At 51.2% G+C, this 17,448-nt stretch overlaps 4 non-coding genes and 1 pseudogene across 4 annotated transcripts; all 5 read right to left on the bottom strand.

The window, feature by feature from the left end:
* Window positions 1-229: 229 nt before the first annotated feature.
* Window positions 230-386, bottom strand: LOC126977758 (5.8S ribosomal RNA). Its single transcript, XR_007732405.1, has one exon. It is a non-coding gene; the product is annotated as a 5.8S ribosomal RNA (ribosomal RNA).
* Window positions 387-763: 377 nt separating this feature from the next.
* Window positions 764-2,668, bottom strand: LOC126977614 (small subunit ribosomal RNA). The gene has a single exon (XR_007732288.1). It is a non-coding gene; the product is annotated as a small subunit ribosomal RNA (ribosomal RNA).
* A 2,753-nt stretch (window positions 2,669-5,421) lies between these two features.
* On the bottom strand, window positions 5,422-13,426 carry LOC126977755 (large subunit ribosomal RNA; annotated as a pseudogene).
* Window positions 13,427-13,965: 539 nt separating this feature from the next.
* Window positions 13,966-14,122, bottom strand: LOC126977746 (5.8S ribosomal RNA). Its single transcript, XR_007732404.1, has one exon. It is a non-coding gene; the product is annotated as a 5.8S ribosomal RNA (ribosomal RNA).
* Window positions 14,123-14,499: 377 nt separating this feature from the next.
* On the bottom strand, window positions 14,500-16,404 carry LOC126977680 (small subunit ribosomal RNA). The gene has a single exon (XR_007732354.1). It is a non-coding gene; the product is annotated as a small subunit ribosomal RNA (ribosomal RNA).
* Between the last annotated feature and the right edge of the window lie 1,044 nt (window positions 16,405-17,448).

The raw sequence follows: 17,448 nt of genomic DNA, 5'->3' as shown, positions 1-17,448 counted from the left end.
CCGTCTCCGTGACCCACGTCGGGCGTGAGGCGGAGACGGCGTTGCACGCGAACAGCACCACGCGTTGCGGCTTATTTTACATTTTCGAACGGATCGAGCGGGCCCCGGAAAACCGGCGGGGTTTACCCGAGCCCGGCCCGAAGACCGTCACTCGTTTTACACGTTTTTTAGGCGCGCAAACAGTGTTGTCAGCATACAGCGACGGCGTCGTCGTATTCTTTTATGCAGCCGGCCCTCAGACAGGAGTGGTCCTGGATATTTCTCCACGGACCGCAATGTGCGTTCGAAATGTCGATGTTCAAATGTGTCCTGCAGTTCACACTATGACGCGCAGTTAACTGCGTTCTTCATCGACCCGCGAGCCAAGTGATCCACCGTTCAGGGTAATAGTTTTTATATTTAGAAAATACGTGAACGATCTCTGTGTGTAACAAAATATTATGTGACGCACGCATTGCGCGTACGTCGTGATCTCGACTCGCTTCGCACTCGACATGAGCGCGTCGCGAGACGCACGCGCGTCGCGTACATGCGAACCGCGCCCGCCGAAGCGTCGTGCCGGAGACGTCGTGCCGGACACCCCCCCCACTTGCGGCGGGAGATGTCAGCGCGCGCGCGGCAAACGCGACAACGGAGCACAGAGAGCACATCGCGAGCGCGAAAATAATCAGTGATTGACACGTGATTGAAGTTATCATCGTCAACAGTCGGCTGTGAGCGAAGCGTGTCGGCGACAACGCTCGCGCACGCGACCGTTACACGTTAATGATCCTTCCGCAGGTTCCCCTACGGAAACCTTGTTACGACTTTTACTTCCTCTAAATGATCAAGTTTGGTCAACTTCCCAGCAACGCCGACGGCCGCGAAGCCACCGCGTGTCGGTCCGAAGACCTCACTAAATCATTCAATCGGTAGTAGCGACGGGCGGTGTGTACAAAGGGCAGGGACGTAATCAACGCGAGCTTATGACTCGCGCTTACTAGGAATTCCTCGTTTATGGGGGATAATTGCAAACCCCAATCCCCAGCACGAAGGAGTTTCAACGGGTTGCCCGGGCCTCTAGGCCAGGGAGAACATGTTGATTCCTTCAGTGTAGCGCGCGTGCGGCCCAGGACATCTAAGGGCATCACAGACCTGTTATTGCTCAATCTCGTGCGGCTCGAAGCCGCCGGTCCCTCTAAGAAGAATTTTAATACGCCGCCAGTGAGTTGCGCGACCCTGAAGCCGCGCACACCTAAATGACGACGCCTATTTAGCAGGCTAGAGTCTCGTTCGTTACCGGAATTAACCAGACAAATCGCTCCACCAACTAAGAACGGCCATGCACCACCACCCACCGAATCAAGAAAGAGCTGTTAATCTGTCAATCCTTCCGGTGTCCGGGCCTGGTGAGATTTCCCGTGTTGAGTCAAATTAAGCCGCAGGCTCCACTCCTGGTGGTGCCCTTCCGTCAATTCCTTTAAGTTTCAGCTTTGCAACCATACTCCCCCCGGAGTCCAAAATCTTTGGTTTCCCGGAAGCTGCCCGCCGAGCCATTGTAGTAACGTCGGCGGATCGCTAGATGACATATTTACGGTTAGAACTAGGGCGGTATCTAATCGCCTTCGAACCTCTAACTTTCGTTCTTGATTGATGAAAACACCTTTGGCAAATGCTTTCGCTGATGTTCGTCTTGCGACGATCCAAGAATTTCACCTCTAACGTCGCAATACGAATGCCCCCAGTTATCCCTATTAATCATTACCTCGGAGTTCTGAAAACCAACAAAATAGAACCGAGATCATATTCTATTATTCCATGCACGAAATATTCAAGCGGCATTTTGAGCCCGCTTTGAGCACTCTAATTTGTTCAAAGTAAAATTGTCGGCCCATCTCGACACTCACTGAAGAGCACCGCGATAGGATTTTGATATTGAACCGGCGTTTTACCGCCGGCTCACCGACGATATGCTCCGCAGACGTGTCAGTATCACCGCGGATGCGATGCACCGACAGCGCGGCGCACAAATGCAACTACGAGCTTTTTAACCGCAACAATTTTAGTATACGCTATTGGAGCTGGAATTACCGCGGCTGCTGGCACCAGACTTGCCCTCCAATTGTTCCTCGTTAAAATATTTAAAGTGTACTCATTCCGATTACGAGGCCTCGTAAGAGTCCCGTATCGTTATTTTTCGTCACTACCTCCCCGTGCCGGGAGTGGGTAATTTGCGCGCCTGCTGCCTTCCTTGGATGTGGTAGCCGTTTCTCAGGCTCCCTCTCCGGAATCGAACCCTGATTCCCCGTTACCCGTGACAACCATGGTAGTCGCAGAAACTACCATCGAAAGTTGATAAGGCAGACATTTGAAAGATGCGTCGCCGGTACTGGACCATGCGATCGGCAAAAGTTATCCAGATTCATCAAAATTAACGACTTCGGACGCGAGGCCCTCCGTCGATTGGTTTTGATCTAATAAAAGCACTCATCCCATCACTGGTCAGAGCTCTGATTGCATGTATTAGCTCTAGAATTACCACAGTTATCCAAGTAACTGAGTAAGATCTAAGGAACCAAAACTGATATATTGAGCCATTCGCGGTATCGCCTTAATACGGCTTGCACTGAGACATGCATGGCTTAATCTTTGAGACAAGCATATAACTACTGGCAGGATCAACCAGGGAGCTGCTGCAAACAACGATTGTTGTGGCGCTCAGCGCGTCATGCGTCGCGATCTCCCCTTAGGGCGTCGCGACTATGACATCTTGAACATATCGTGAGATATCCGTTCGCGCACTGTATACTATATATCTCAAAGGCATACGGTGCGCGTTGAACGAATCATAAATCGGCGATGGGCCGATTGTATGTTATGAAAGTTCAGTAACGAGAGTCCCTTCGGGTAATAATAAAAATGATGACACGCAATAGAAGCGGTATCAACGTATTAATATCGGTACACGTCGTGATCACAAATCGGATCGACGCCCGGTGCTTGAGAGGAGCGTGAACGTCTCGCACGAGTGAAATGCGCGACGCGTTCCGGCTTGCGGGCCCTCACGTTAAAAATCTTAACAGAGGGAAACCGTCGAAGCCCAGTCGGCGTCTTGGTGCGCGCAAAAAATTTACACGATCGCTTTCAACGTGACGAGGATCGCCGCAGCGTATGATACTATAGAGAGAGTGAAGAGAGGAATTATGAGAAACGAAATCACAAAAAACCTTTCAAATCACCAAATCAAATATCATCCGCATAGGGAAACTCGAAAACGCTCGATCGACACAGCGCGGTGAGTCTGTCTCATTTTTTATATTGTAAAAAAAGAACATATAAAACAACGCGCGACACAAACACAGACACAGACACACCAGCTCTGCCCCGAGAGTACCAACAACCGTATTGTTATTATATCATCGTCGTTATCATCGCGCGCATTCACAAACTTACTCAAATATAAATATATATTAAATAAAATATGAATGACGATGACGACGACGAGAATAATAAAACAGCAGCAGTTGTTGTGGCTGGGGGTGGTGGTTGGTGTTGTGCGTTTTTGTATTTTTGTCGCGTGCGTTTTTCACTCTTTTTACAAGAAAAAACTTGAGCGGCGTTGAATTCGGCGTCGCGAACCGTTCGCTACGGACTCGACTCTCGACGCCGACTGCCGTATGTGTGGTGCACGCGAACGATATGAACGTGTAAACTCTCTGATATGTGAATAAAGTGATTTTGATTTGATTTTACTATTTATTAATAACATAATATTGAATATGCATTGCGGCTTCGAAGAAAAAATCGTTTTTTTTTTTTTTTTTTTTTTTTTTTTTACTTTATTAATAACGAGTACGATAATGATCAGTAATAAACGCGCGACACGTACATTTCATTTTCCCTCCGAAACCAAATAAAAAACCTCCAAAAAAAAATATATTTCAAATCAAATCAAAATTCTTATCATACATCAATCTTACTCACCCAAACTAAACATGCGTCTAAACGCAGCGCGAGACGAGCCAGCTACTTGATACTACCTAAGACAAGAACAAATTACGGCAAGCGTATGTTTATTTACGAGGGCGCACAACTTTTTAATAGTCTACCTTCATCTCTCAAAAAGATTAGGTCACTAAAAACATTTAAACGTGACCTATCAGACTATATTGTTTCAAAGTTTTTATAAAACACATGTCTGAAATTGTTTGTTATGTGACAGTGCCCTGTAAAAGTGTGTAATCTTAAATTTTGTGAAGAAGAATAAGTACTATAATGTGTAACATGTATGTACTGAACATCTAAAGAACGGCGGATAAATTATTACATCATATTTTTATGTTCTCATGTAAGTGACAATATTATGTTTTTAATGAGAAATAAATATCTTTAAACGTAATTCTTTCTTACTTACTTACTTACTTACCTATTTACTTACTTACTTAGTTGCTTACTTACTTACTTACGTACTTACTTACTTACTTAATCACATTCGTTTTTCGCGATTTTCAGCAAAACGGTAGGTAAGTTTTATCATAAAAGTATCTCGGACAAAAATTGTAGATCGTAAAATTATCCATTAAAAATGTATCAATACTTAGTGTTAGATTCAAAAAGTGAGTTTCCACGCCACCTATGAGGTAGTAGTGTACTTAGCGCGTTTTTATAAGTTTTTGAATAGTTATTATCTCAGAAACGGTGGCTCGTAGGAAAAAAAGTATCGGTACATTTTTTATAGATAATTTTATCACCTACACTTTTTCTCGTAGGTATTTTTATGATAAATTAATAATTAATAATTTATTTTATTTAATTTAAAAAAAAAAACGGACAGAACATGCAATTATTAGGGGACACGAATATTGGTCAAAAACTATAATGTTCTGGTGTACAAGGAACAAGAGAAAAGATGGAGACCGGCAGGGAGCGCCGCGCTCCTCGCGCTCGGCGGTACTCGTTATTGGAGAAAACAAGTAAGTGAGATATCCGTCCGGGGAGACCGGCAGGGAGCGCCGCGCTCCTCGCGCTAGGCGGTACTCGCTATTGAGGAATCGACCGTACCCGCTATTGGGGCCGATCGTACTCGCTTTTGGAATTTGCGCAGCGCGCCCAACACCACCGGAGCCGCCGCCGCCGCCGACGGCGATGTACACTTATCACAACACTCGACTCGACATAATAACCTGAAAATGATCGTACTCGTTATCATTAGAGTAGTCGCCGTGTACAACATCAACCACGTCTTTCAACTATAATAAATAATAATATATTGTAAAATTTTATAATCATGAGAAATCGCGTGACGCGTCCGTCACGACGAAATATCATGATAATATTATTTATATTATTATGTTATTATAATAATTATATGTTGGCGGCCTGTTGTTTGTTTGCACACACACACACACACAACTCTGCTTCTCGGCGACGATGCGTCCTCGGACGAATCACCTGGCGTAGGGCTGAGTCTCAACAGATCGCAGCACGACGCTGCTCTACCGAGCACAACACCCCGCCAGGAACGTAAGTCGTCTACAGACTATTCCGAGCCCCGACATCGAACTGAGGTAAATTCGAAACTTCGACGCCGTGGTGCACGTGTTAATACCGCTCGCACCGTTCGTCGCGTTCCAAATGGGCTTCGACGTCGCGTCTTACGAATAAAACGCGACTAGTAAAGTCACATTGTTTAGAGCCTCCCGACACTCGGGGCTCCACAGTGAGTATATCCTTGCCGGATTCGGCTAGGCTGGCTTCGGCCTTAGAGGCGTTCAGGCATAATCCCGCGGATGGTAGCTTCGCACCACCGGCCGCTCGGCCGAGTGCATGAACCAAATGTCCGAAACTGCGGTTCCTCTCGTACTGAGCAGTATTACTATCGCAACGACACGCCATCAGGAGGGTAAAACTAACCTGTCTCACGACGGTCTAAACCCAGCTCACGTTCCCTTTTGATGGGTGAACAATCCAACGCTTGGCGAATTTTGCTTCGCAATGATAGGAAGAGCCGACATCGAAGGATCAAAAAGCAACGTCGCTATGAACGCTTGGCCGCCACAAGCCAGTTATCCCTGTGGTAACTTTTCTGGCACCTCTTGCTAAAAACTCTTTATACTAAAGGATCGATAGGCCGTGCTTTCGCAGTCCCTATGCGTACTGAACATCTGGATCAAGCCAGCTTTTGCCCTTTTGCTCCACGCGAGGTTTCTGTCCTCGCTGAGCTGGCCTTAGGACACCTGCGTTATTCTTTGACAGATGTACCGCCCCAGTCAAACTCCCCGCCTGGCAGTGTCCTCGAACCGGATCACGCGGGAGTTGTACGGCGACGAGCGTTGCCGCCACGTCGCCACTCTGCACGCTTGGAACGAAACACCGTACGCCCGCCGATATTATCGACCGCGCACCGCTTCCGCCCAACCGAGTAAGTAATGAAACAATGAAAGTAGTGGTTTTTCAGCGACGACCGCGAACGATCTCCCACTTATGCTACACCTCTCATGTCTCCTTACAATGCCAGACTAGAGTCAAGCTCAACAGGGTCTTCTTTCCCCGCTGATTCTCCCAAGCCCGTTCCCTTGGCTGTGGTTTCGCTAGATAGTAGATAGGGACAGCGGGAATCTCGTTAATCCATTCATGCGCGTCACTAATTAGATGACGAGGCATTTGGCTATTTTCCTCCCGCTTCGTCGGTGTTTCGTGACCAATCCATTTTGATCATTAAGTTTTCACAAAAGGATTACTTGTAATCATTATGGATCCCCGAGGACACCACTGTCCCCCCCCCACTGACGTTGCGAAAATTTCGCCGTGGTCCGGTTCGATGTTTCTACTGGGGACCAGTCTCCTGAGTCTTGCAACCCAGGGTAGGAACTGGCGGGAAGAACCGGCGGGTCCGGCGTCAACCCTTACCGCAGGAGCCCGGGCCCTGACTCTGGCCGATCGCTCAAGCGGTTCTCGGTCATCTGATTGAACCGCGTCCAATTCATACACGACCCTCTCAACGCAACAATCGAAACGCTATCGAAGAACAACTCCTTCAGCAGCAGCAGTTTCTTAAGATCCATATAGGATGCTCTGCTCCATACACCGCGCCAGGATATGGTGCAAGAGGTAACGCTGATCTTCGCTGCTCCGTGCAGTCCCAAACGGCTGCGTACCCTCTCGATCAAGTCACCGTGTTCGGCATATTTATTACGCTTCTCACGATGGGCTTGATCGAGCGGGCGCTGGCCGGAGACTACCTGTGCGTCAACGATAACTCCCTCACCATCCCTTTTGCAAATGATGTCCGGCTTCCTAAGTCCTTTATCACCAGTCTGGACGTGGGGCTCCAGTTCAACGGTCCACCCTTGCTCCGATAACGCCGAGGCGAGTATCTTCACTACCCTGTTGTGTCTTTCTATCCGGCCGCCATGTGTTCTGAAACACTTTTGTATTATATGAGCCGTCGTCTCCCTGACCATGCAGCCTGCACGGCAGTTCGACTCAGGCTCCGAAATCTCTGATCTGCGTCCCCTAGTGGTTCTAATTCGGGACGGTAATGCATTTATGTGGCACTTAACAAAGTCCACATAATCGCGGCCGGTTATTTGGTGGCATTTCGCACGAATCCAGCGGGTGGATCCCTTAACCCGCGACGACTCCCGTAATTCATAGCCGTCTACTGATCCATGCAGTTTTTCTTTCCAGTACAGGGAGATAGACCTTTGGCCTGTTTTCGGGCAAACCGTTGACAACTTGGATAACATCTTCTTTGCCCACCGCATCTTGTTAATAATCCTTTTGGATTTAGCGGCGGCTGCGGCAGCCCCCCAATCCGACGCCCCCAACCTACCGTACCTACGTACGATGAGATCAGGAATCGCCGAACGAAAGGAGGGCACGCCTAGACCGCCGTCATTAACAGACGCGTGGTAATATCCGACAGCTGTATCCAATGGGAGCCTTAGCCATGACCGAATCGCCTTCCGGATTTCGATGTCGAGCATCCTTAGCCTGTCGTCCGTCACCTTCCCAAGTACGAGACCTTGTAGGAATCGGGGCAACAGGTGCCCTCTAAGGATTTCTAGTCGCTGTTGCGGCTTAAGTGGGGCCTTTGTTATGTTCTTTAATGCCTTTTTTATGTCTTGCTCTAACATCACTGATCCAGCCGGAGTGAAGTCGACTCCGAGATAGCGCCATCTTTCCACACAAGTGGCTTGCCTGATCCACTTCGCGCCCACCTTAAAGGTGTTTTCGGCGATGTAATGGATCTTCTTACTGTGTCCATCTGGCACTAACGAAAGCACGGCGCTTTTCGAACGGTTCAGATGGAGGCCCATCATCATTCCAACCCTGTGCACCACATCGATGGACTCCTGGAGTCCCGCCTTTGTGCTCGCGATTAGCACGAGGTCATCGGCGTACGCTAGGGCGGAGATGATCTCCGTTCCTAGACGGTACCCTACCCCTGGAGGCAAGGAAGCCAGTATAATGTCCATCGCCATGTTGAACAAGATCGGAGACAGCGGGTCCCCCTGCCGAACTCCCTTCCCCACTTTCACAGGGTCACTCGTCCCCTCCGAAGTCGCCAACGTAGTGAGGGCTGTTCGGTAAAGGCGAGCAACGTAGTCACAGAAAGCCATGGGTAGGCCTCTCTCTACAAGTAGCTTGACAAGCGCCTCATGCGACACTGTGTCAAAGGCCTTGGAGAAGTCTAGCACAGCCACATGACATTCCCGCAACTTGCTCCTGCTATCCCCCAGAACCGTATCCAACACCGCTGTGTTCTCTAGGCAGCCGTCGGCGTGGACGAATCCTCGCTGACGATAGTCCGGGGGGCAACAATTCAAAATTCTCCGAGCCAAGAGACTATGCATATGCCTCAGCGGTATCGACGCAATCGAAATTGGCCGGTAGTCGCCGGGGCCCGCAGGCTCCTCTTTCTTTGGCACGAAGATAGTTCTGCTTTGTCGCAGTAGTTCTGGGATTTCGCCTATCCTCATCCATTCGTTGAAGAGGTCCGCCTTGGATTGCAGGGGTATACTACGCCAGTCGTCAGGCGTAATGCCGTCAGGACCTGGCGCAGTTCGAAGATCGATACGGGCCTTTCTGATCTCTTGAGCAGAAAATGGGGCCCAGAGCTGGGAATAGTCGCGCGTGCCTCCGTGCCGCTCTTTCAGCCGTAAGGCCTTCAGAGCTTCCGGTGTGGGCCCAGCAGCGGTCGACACTGCCTCAAGTATAGGCTGCCAATATGACACCATATCCCCAAGAGAGTGCTTCACGCCCCTGGTTGCGCCATCTATTACCTCAGCTGCAGCACGTCTTCGTGATTTTTTGAATATCTCCTGAATCTTAGCGTACTCTTCGCGCCTCCGCTTTCGCGAAGTCATCTTCAAGCCGGTGGCGTTTCCGGACTTGTGGGTTTTCTTCCGCCGCCCCCTACCTCGTGACTCCAGGCTCATCCGCATCTTCCGTGCCGCCTCCCTCTCGCAGAGTAGTTTGGCAAGCAGTTCCGACGCGTCTGGCCTATCCGAAGTCAGTTCGGCGAAGGGGTCATCAAGGTCAGTGGTTTGCACTCTAGAGTCGGTTGTCGGCTGGTCTTCCACGGGCGTCGTTGCTTCGCGGGACAGCTCCACCTCCCTGACGGTGGCCGCAATCCGCATCTCCTCTACGTACTCGAGCACTTTGCTTTTGTACGCAGCGGAGCGCCTTTGGCCCTTAATCGCCTCCACAGTCCTTCCGGAACCTGAGAGACGAGCCGCCAGGGTAATATTGGTGCACTTCCCGGTCTCCACAATTAATCCCGCTTCAGTACGCGCCAACATCGTCAACTCTTCATCGCTCCACCTCCTCTTTACCCTATCTGTAGGGGCGGCTTCGGCGTTCGAATGCACCGGGTGGGCCCTTCGTTTATGGACGCCCAGCCCGATAGCAGTATTGAATGGTCGTGTACAAATCGGACACGTGAACTGGAGATGACCACCGCTCGGCGATCGACCAGATTCAGCGTCCGGGTTTATAATCGAGATGCTCTCTGACTCCTGCGGGAGGTCAGAGGTCAAATCCACTGCCGTGGTACGGCCCACATAATTTGACAAAGCTTTCTCTTAGATTGTCGGCCGTGGGGGCTGCTAACCCTTCACAGCCGATTCGTACGCGGCTTTCGCTAGGCTCCTCCCGAAGGGCCGCTGTACTTGAGCACCCATAAACGGGCACCCCATCGGAGCTCATTGGGGGCTCACCCCCAATGCATCACCCGCTATGTGGTGTGGATCGTACAGGTGATAATGCACGCTCCCCGCCCAGCCTCCAGGCAAGCCTGTTGACCTAGCAGTAGAGCATGCTCCTCGCTTGAAAGCCAGGGAACGCGGCGAGGTTCAGCACTCTGGCAGTTGATGGCTGAAAGGATGTTTTGGCGTTCCCCCTCCCCCCAAAATGGATATTTCTATCCAACGTTAGTTAAGAGCGGCGGCACCGCGTGCAGGTCGTGGGTAGGAGTTGGGCTTCACTAATGCAACTGCACTTTACGCGCAGCGCATTAGCTCTTCCCCATTGCAAAGGGTAGTGCACGCACGTCATCGCCTCAAAGAGACTCAGTCTATGATCCCCCGTCCACAGTATTTTGCCAGCAAACCCATGAACGGGCCGTACACCCCCAGTGGAGCAACTCGGACTCTCCAGCCCGTTAGGGCCCTGCTCCGGGAGCATTAGCGTGTTGCAGTTAAGAGAGTCATAGTTACTCCCGCCGTTTACCCGCGCTTGCTTGAATTTCTTCACGTTGACATTCAGAGCACTGGGCAGAAATCACATTGCGTCAACACCCGCGAGGGCCATCGCAATGCTTTGTTTTAATTAGACAGTCGGATTCCCCTTGTCCGTGCCAGTTCTGAGCTGACCGTTGAACGGCGGTCGTACAGTACCGCGCCGATCGCGCACGAGACGAAACCGACGCGGACTTACGGCTAGGAAGATCCGCGAAAGGCCGGAACGCGGGTCCGGATTCAGCACGACGCGCGAGACCACCTTGCGATGGAGACACGCGCGAGCATCGACCAGGCCCGGCACCGGCCGCATCCGCTTCCCGTCCAAACCCGACACGCCCCGGTCCTCAGAGCCAATCCTTATTCCGAAGTTACGGATCCAATTTGCCGACTTCCCTTACCTACATTATTCTATCGACTAGAGGCTCTTCACCTTGGAGACCTGCTGCGGATATGGGTACGAGCCGGCGCGACATCTCCACGTACATCCCTCACCTGAATTTTCAAGGTCCGCAGAGAGTATCCGGACACCGCCGCAAATGCGGTGCTCTTCGCGTTCCGAACCATATCTCCCTTCTATAGGATTCCATGGAACTCGAACGCTCAGGCAGAAAAGAAAACTCTTCCCGGACCACTCGGCGGCGTCTTCAGGCCACTTTGGGTTACCCCGTCGAACACTCGCTTGAGAAACGAGAGAACGATTATTGAAACGGTTCCGCTGCCGGGTTCCGGAATAGGAACCGGATTCCCTTTCGCTCAAAGGGCGTTATTTATCATATACACAAAATATATATAAACACGCCGCATCGACATAAGATCTCTCCTTGAGCTTAGGATCGACTGACTCGCGAGCAACTACTGTTCACGCGAAACCCTTCTCCACGTCAGTCCTCCAGGGCCTCGCTGGAGTATTTGCTACTACCACCAAGATCTGCACCGACGGAGGCTCCAGGCGGGCTCACGCCCAGACCCTTCTGCGCACTCCGCCGCGCACGTCCTACTCGTTACGGCATAATACGCGTGCGCTTTGACACGCACGCGCCGATTGCCGGTAACGGTAGTGTATAGGCAAAACGCTTCAGCGCCATCCATTTTCAGGGCTGGTCGCTTCGGCAGGTGAGTCGTTGCACACTCCTTAGCGGATTCCGACTTCCATGGCCACCGTCCTGCTGTCATGAGCGACCAACGCCTTTCATGGTGTCCCATGAGCGTTTTTTAGGCGCCTTAACACTACGTTTGGTTCATCCCACAGCGCCAGTTCTGCTTACCAAAATTGGCCCACTTGGCACCGTCATCAGATCTCCGGCTTCATCGTTCGAGTAAGCCGGAGTTCTCACCCATTTAAAGTTTGAGAATAGGTTGAGGTCGTTTCGGCCCCAATGCCTCTAATCATTCGCTTTACCGGATGAGACTGTTACGAGTCGACGCCAGCTATCCTGAGGGAAACTTCGGACGGAACCAGCTACTAGATGGTTCGATTAGTCTTTCGCCCCTATACCCAGTTCCGACGATCGATTTGCACGTCAGAATCGCTACGGTCCTCCATCAGGGTTTCCCCTGACTTCGACCTGACCAGGCATAGTTCACCATCTTTCGGGTCCCAGCATCTGTGCTCAGAGCGCGCCCGCATTCGCTGATTGGAAACGAGACGCCTCGGGAGTGCGAGAGATCGATTTTTGACGACCGACGCTCCATCCTCCCTGAGCGCGCGACAAGCGCGCGCCTTCACTTTCGTTGCGCCTTTCAGTTTTGTCTGTTTGAATTCATAACTCAATGACTCGCACACATGCTAGACTCCTTGGTCCGTGTTTCAAGACGGGTCCTGCGAGTGCCCGAAACAGTAACATCGCCGACTGATACGCGCACAGTCCGAGACTACACGGCTGCGACGACAGCGGCGTCGCGTCAGCATCCGCACAAGGGCAGGATGTCGACGACGACTCTCGCTCGCGTCGGGCCGGACGCGTCCCCGGATGGAGACGCGTGCGCGTTTCATGACAAGTACCGTCCGCCGCCGGCCGGCGATCGTCACGGTCGGACGGCTGTGCGCGTGAACGCGCAGCCGCCCGGCTCCCGGACAACGCTTAGGCCGAACAGACGAACGGGTCGCGATGCATAATGTGTACTAAGAGAGAAGTGCACGCCGTCCGGGTGCGTCAACGGCGGCGACCGGTGAACGCGAGCACGAGTCTCGCGCACATCGCGGCACGCCGCCGTACGCCCCGGAGTGACGATGAATCTCTCCGTTCGTTCATTCGAGTTTCGCAGGTTTACCCCTGAACGGTTTCACGTACTCTTGAACTCTCTCTTCAAAGTTCTTTTCAACTTTCCCTCACGGTACTTGTTCGCTATCGGTCTCGCGGTTATATTTAGCCTTAGATGGAGTTTACCACCCACTTAGGGCTGCACTCTCAAGCAACCCGACTCTGAGGAGAGTCCCTCTCGCGGACTCGCTCCGTCGCTACGGGCCTGGCACCCTCTATGGGAAAACGGCCCCGTTCAAGACGAACTTGGACGGGAGCGGCGACCGCGAGAAAGCGGAACCTCCCTAACACCACATGTCCCGCGACCGTGACGACCGCGGGATTCGGCGCTGGGCTTATCCCTGTTCGCTCGCCGCTACTGAGGGAATCCTGGTTAGTTTCTTTTCCTCCGCTTACTAATATGCTTAAATTCGGCGGGTGATCCTCCCTGATCTGAGGCCAACGATAAAAAGTATGAGGCAGACACGATATCCGTCAGCGCAGCGACACCGTCGTGCGCGCGCCGCCAATAAGTCTCAACGACGTATCGTCGACCCGCGCACGTACCGCGATCGAAGCGCCCTTCGGACGTCGAGTCCGCCTACTCGTTTGCACGCTCACGTCGGGCCGAAATAACACGTGCAGCGCACGGGACGCGAACCGAAGGCGCAGCCACGCACGCCGTTCACATAGAGAGCTCTGCATAGATTAATTAAAATTAATCACGAGATATCCGCGTGTGACAGCGAACGAGCGCGCCCCGGTACCGCGCCCGTCTCCGTGACCCACGTCGGGCGTGAGGCGGAGACGGCGTTGCACGCGAACAGCACCACGCGTTGCGGCTTATTTTACATTTTCGAACGGATCGAGCGGGCCCCGGAAAACCGGCGGGGTTTACCCGAGCCCGGCCCGAAGACCGTCACTCGTTTTACACGTTTTTTAGGCGCGCAAACAGTGTTGTCAGCATACAGCGACGGCGTCGTCGTATTCTTTTATGCAGCCGGCCCTCAGACAGGAGTGGTCCTGGATATTTCTCCACGGACCGCAATGTGCGTTCGAAATGTCGATGTTCAAATGTGTCCTGCAGTTCACACTATGACGCGCAGTTAACTGCGTTCTTCATCGACCCGCGAGCCAAGTGATCCACCGTTCAGGGTAATAGTTTTTATATTTAGAAAATACGTGAACGATCTCTGTGTGTAACAAAATATTATGTGACGCACGCATTGCGCGTACGTCGTGATCTCGACTCGCTTCGCACTCGACATGAGCGCGTCGCGAGACGCACGCGCGTCGCGTACATGCGAACCGCGCCCGCCGAAGCGTCGTGCCGGAGACGTCGTGCCGGACACCCCCCCCACTTGCGGCGGGAGATGTCAGCGCGCGCGCGGCAAACGCGACAACGGAGCACAGAGAGCACATCGCGAGCGCGAAAATAATCAGTGATTGACACGTGATTGAAGTTATCATCGTCAACAGTCGGCTGTGAGCGAAGCGTGTCGGCGACAACGCTCGCGCACGCGACCGTTACACGTTAATGATCCTTCCGCAGGTTCCCCTACGGAAACCTTGTTACGACTTTTACTTCCTCTAAATGATCAAGTTTGGTCAACTTCCCAGCAACGCCGACGGCCGCGAAGCCACCGCGTGTCGGTCCGAAGACCTCACTAAATCATTCAATCGGTAGTAGCGACGGGCGGTGTGTACAAAGGGCAGGGACGTAATCAACGCGAGCTTATGACTCGCGCTTACTAGGAATTCCTCGTTTATGGGGGATAATTGCAAACCCCAATCCCCAGCACGAAGGAGTTTCAACGGGTTGCCCGGGCCTCTAGGCCAGGGAGAACATGTTGATTCCTTCAGTGTAGCGCGCGTGCGGCCCAGGACATCTAAGGGCATCACAGACCTGTTATTGCTCAATCTCGTGCGGCTCGAAGCCGCCGGTCCCTCTAAGAAGAATTTTAATACGCCGCCAGTGAGTTGCGCGACCCTGAAGCCGCGCACACCTAAATGACGACGCCTATTTAGCAGGCTAGAGTCTCGTTCGTTACCGGAATTAACCAGACAAATCGCTCCACCAACTAAGAACGGCCATGCACCACCACCCACCGAATCAAGAAAGAGCTGTTAATCTGTCAATCCTTCCGGTGTCCGGGCCTGGTGAGATTTCCCGTGTTGAGTCAAATTAAGCCGCAGGCTCCACTCCTGGTGGTGCCCTTCCGTCAATTCCTTTAAGTTTCAGCTTTGCAACCATACTCCCCCCGGAGTCCAAAATCTTTGGTTTCCCGGAAGCTGCCCGCCGAGCCATTGTAGTAACGTCGGCGGATCGCTAGATGACATATTTACGGTTAGAACTAGGGCGGTATCTAATCGCCTTCGAACCTCTAACTTTCGTTCTTGATTGATGAAAACACCTTTGGCAAATGCTTTCGCTGATGTTCGTCTTGCGACGATCCAAGAATTTCACCTCTAACGTCGCAATACGAATGCCCCCAGTTATCCCTATTAATCATTACCTCGGAGTTCTGAAAACCAACAAAATAGAACCGAGATCATATTCTATTATTCCATGCACGAAATATTCAAGCGGCATTTTGAGCCCGCTTTGAGCACTCTAATTTGTTCAAAGTAAAATTGTCGGCCCATCTCGACACTCACTGAAGAGCACCGCGATAGGATTTTGATATTGAACCGGCGTTTTACCGCCGGCTCACCGACGATATGCTCCGCAGACGTGTCAGTATCACCGCGGATGCGATGCACCGACAGCGCGGCGCACAAATGCAACTACGAGCTTTTTAACCGCAACAATTTTAGTATACGCTATTGGAGCTGGAATTACCGCGGCTGCTGGCACCAGACTTGCCCTCCAATTGTTCCTCGTTAAAATATTTAAAGTGTACTCATTCCGATTACGAGGCCTCGTAAGAGTCCCGTATCGTTATTTTTCGTCACTACCTCCCCGTGCCGGGAGTGGGTAATTTGCGCGCCTGCTGCCTTCCTTGGATGTGGTAGCCGTTTCTCAGGCTCCCTCTCCGGAATCGAACCCTGATTCCCCGTTACCCGTGACAACCATGGTAGTCGCAGAAACTACCATCGAAAGTTGATAAGGCAGACATTTGAAAGATGCGTCGCCGGTACTGGACCATGCGATCGGCAAAAGTTATCCAGATTCATCAAAATTAACGACTTCGGACGCGAGGCCCTCCGTCGATTGGTTTTGATCTAATAAAAGCACTCATCCCATCACTGGTCAGAGCTCTGATTGCATGTATTAGCTCTAGAATTACCACAGTTATCCAAGTAACTGAGTAAGATCTAAGGAACCAAAACTGATATATTGAGCCATTCGCGGTATCGCCTTAATACGGCTTGCACTGAGACATGCATGGTTTAATCTTTGAGACAAGCATATAACTACTGGCAGGATCAACCAGGGAGCTGCTGCAAACAACGATTGTTGTCGCGCTCAGCGCGTCATGCGTCGCGATCTCCCCTTAGGGCGTCGCGACTATGACATCTTGAACATATCGTGAGATATCCGTTCGCGCACTGTATACTATATATCTCAAAGGCATACGGTGCGCGTTGAACGAATCATAAATCGGCGATGGGCCGATTGTATGTTATGAAAGTTCAGTAACGAGAGTCCCTTCGGGTAATAATAAAAATGATGACACGCAATAGAAGCGGTATCAACGTATTAATATCGGTACACGTCGTGATCACAAATCGGATCGACGCCCGGTGCTTGAGAGGAGCGTGAACGTCTCGCACGAGTGAAATGTGCGACGCGTTCCGGCTTGCGGGCCCTCACGTTAAAAATCTTAACAGAGGGAAACCGTCGAAGCCCAGTCGGCGTCTTGGTGCGCGCAAAAAATTTACACGATCGCTTTCAACGTGACGAGGATCGCCGCAGCGTATGATACTATAGAGAGAGTGAAGAGAGGAATTATGAGAAACGAAATCACAAAAAACCTTTCAAATCACCAAATCAAATATCATCCGCATAGGGAAACTCGAAAACGCTCGATCGACACAGCGCGGTGAGTCTGTCTCATTTTTTATATTGTAAAAAAAGAACATATAAAACAACGCGCGACACAAACACAGACACAGACACACCAGCTCTGCCCCGAGAGTACCAACAACCGTATTGTTATTATATCATCGTCGTTATCATCGCGCGCATTCACAAACTTACTCAAATATAAATATATATTAAATAAAATATGAATGACGATGACGACGACGAGAATAATAAAACAGCAGCAGTTGTTGTGGCTGGGGGTGGTGGTTGGTGTTGTGCGTTTTTGTATTTTTGTCGCGTGCGTTTTTCACTCTTTTTACAAGAAAAAACTTGAGCGGCGTTGAATTCGGCGTCGCGAACCGTTCGCTACGGACTCGACTCTCGACGCCGACTGCCGTATGTGTGGTGCACGCGAACGATATGAACGTGTAAACTCTCTGATATGTGAATAAAG

This window comes from Leptidea sinapis, chromosome 45 (assembly GCF_905404315.1).
Source record: "Leptidea sinapis chromosome 45, ilLepSina1.1, whole genome shotgun sequence".
Lineage (NCBI taxonomy): Eukaryota > Metazoa > Arthropoda > Insecta > Lepidoptera > Pieridae > Leptidea > Leptidea sinapis.
This window is presented reverse-complemented; position numbering and strand designations above follow the sequence as displayed.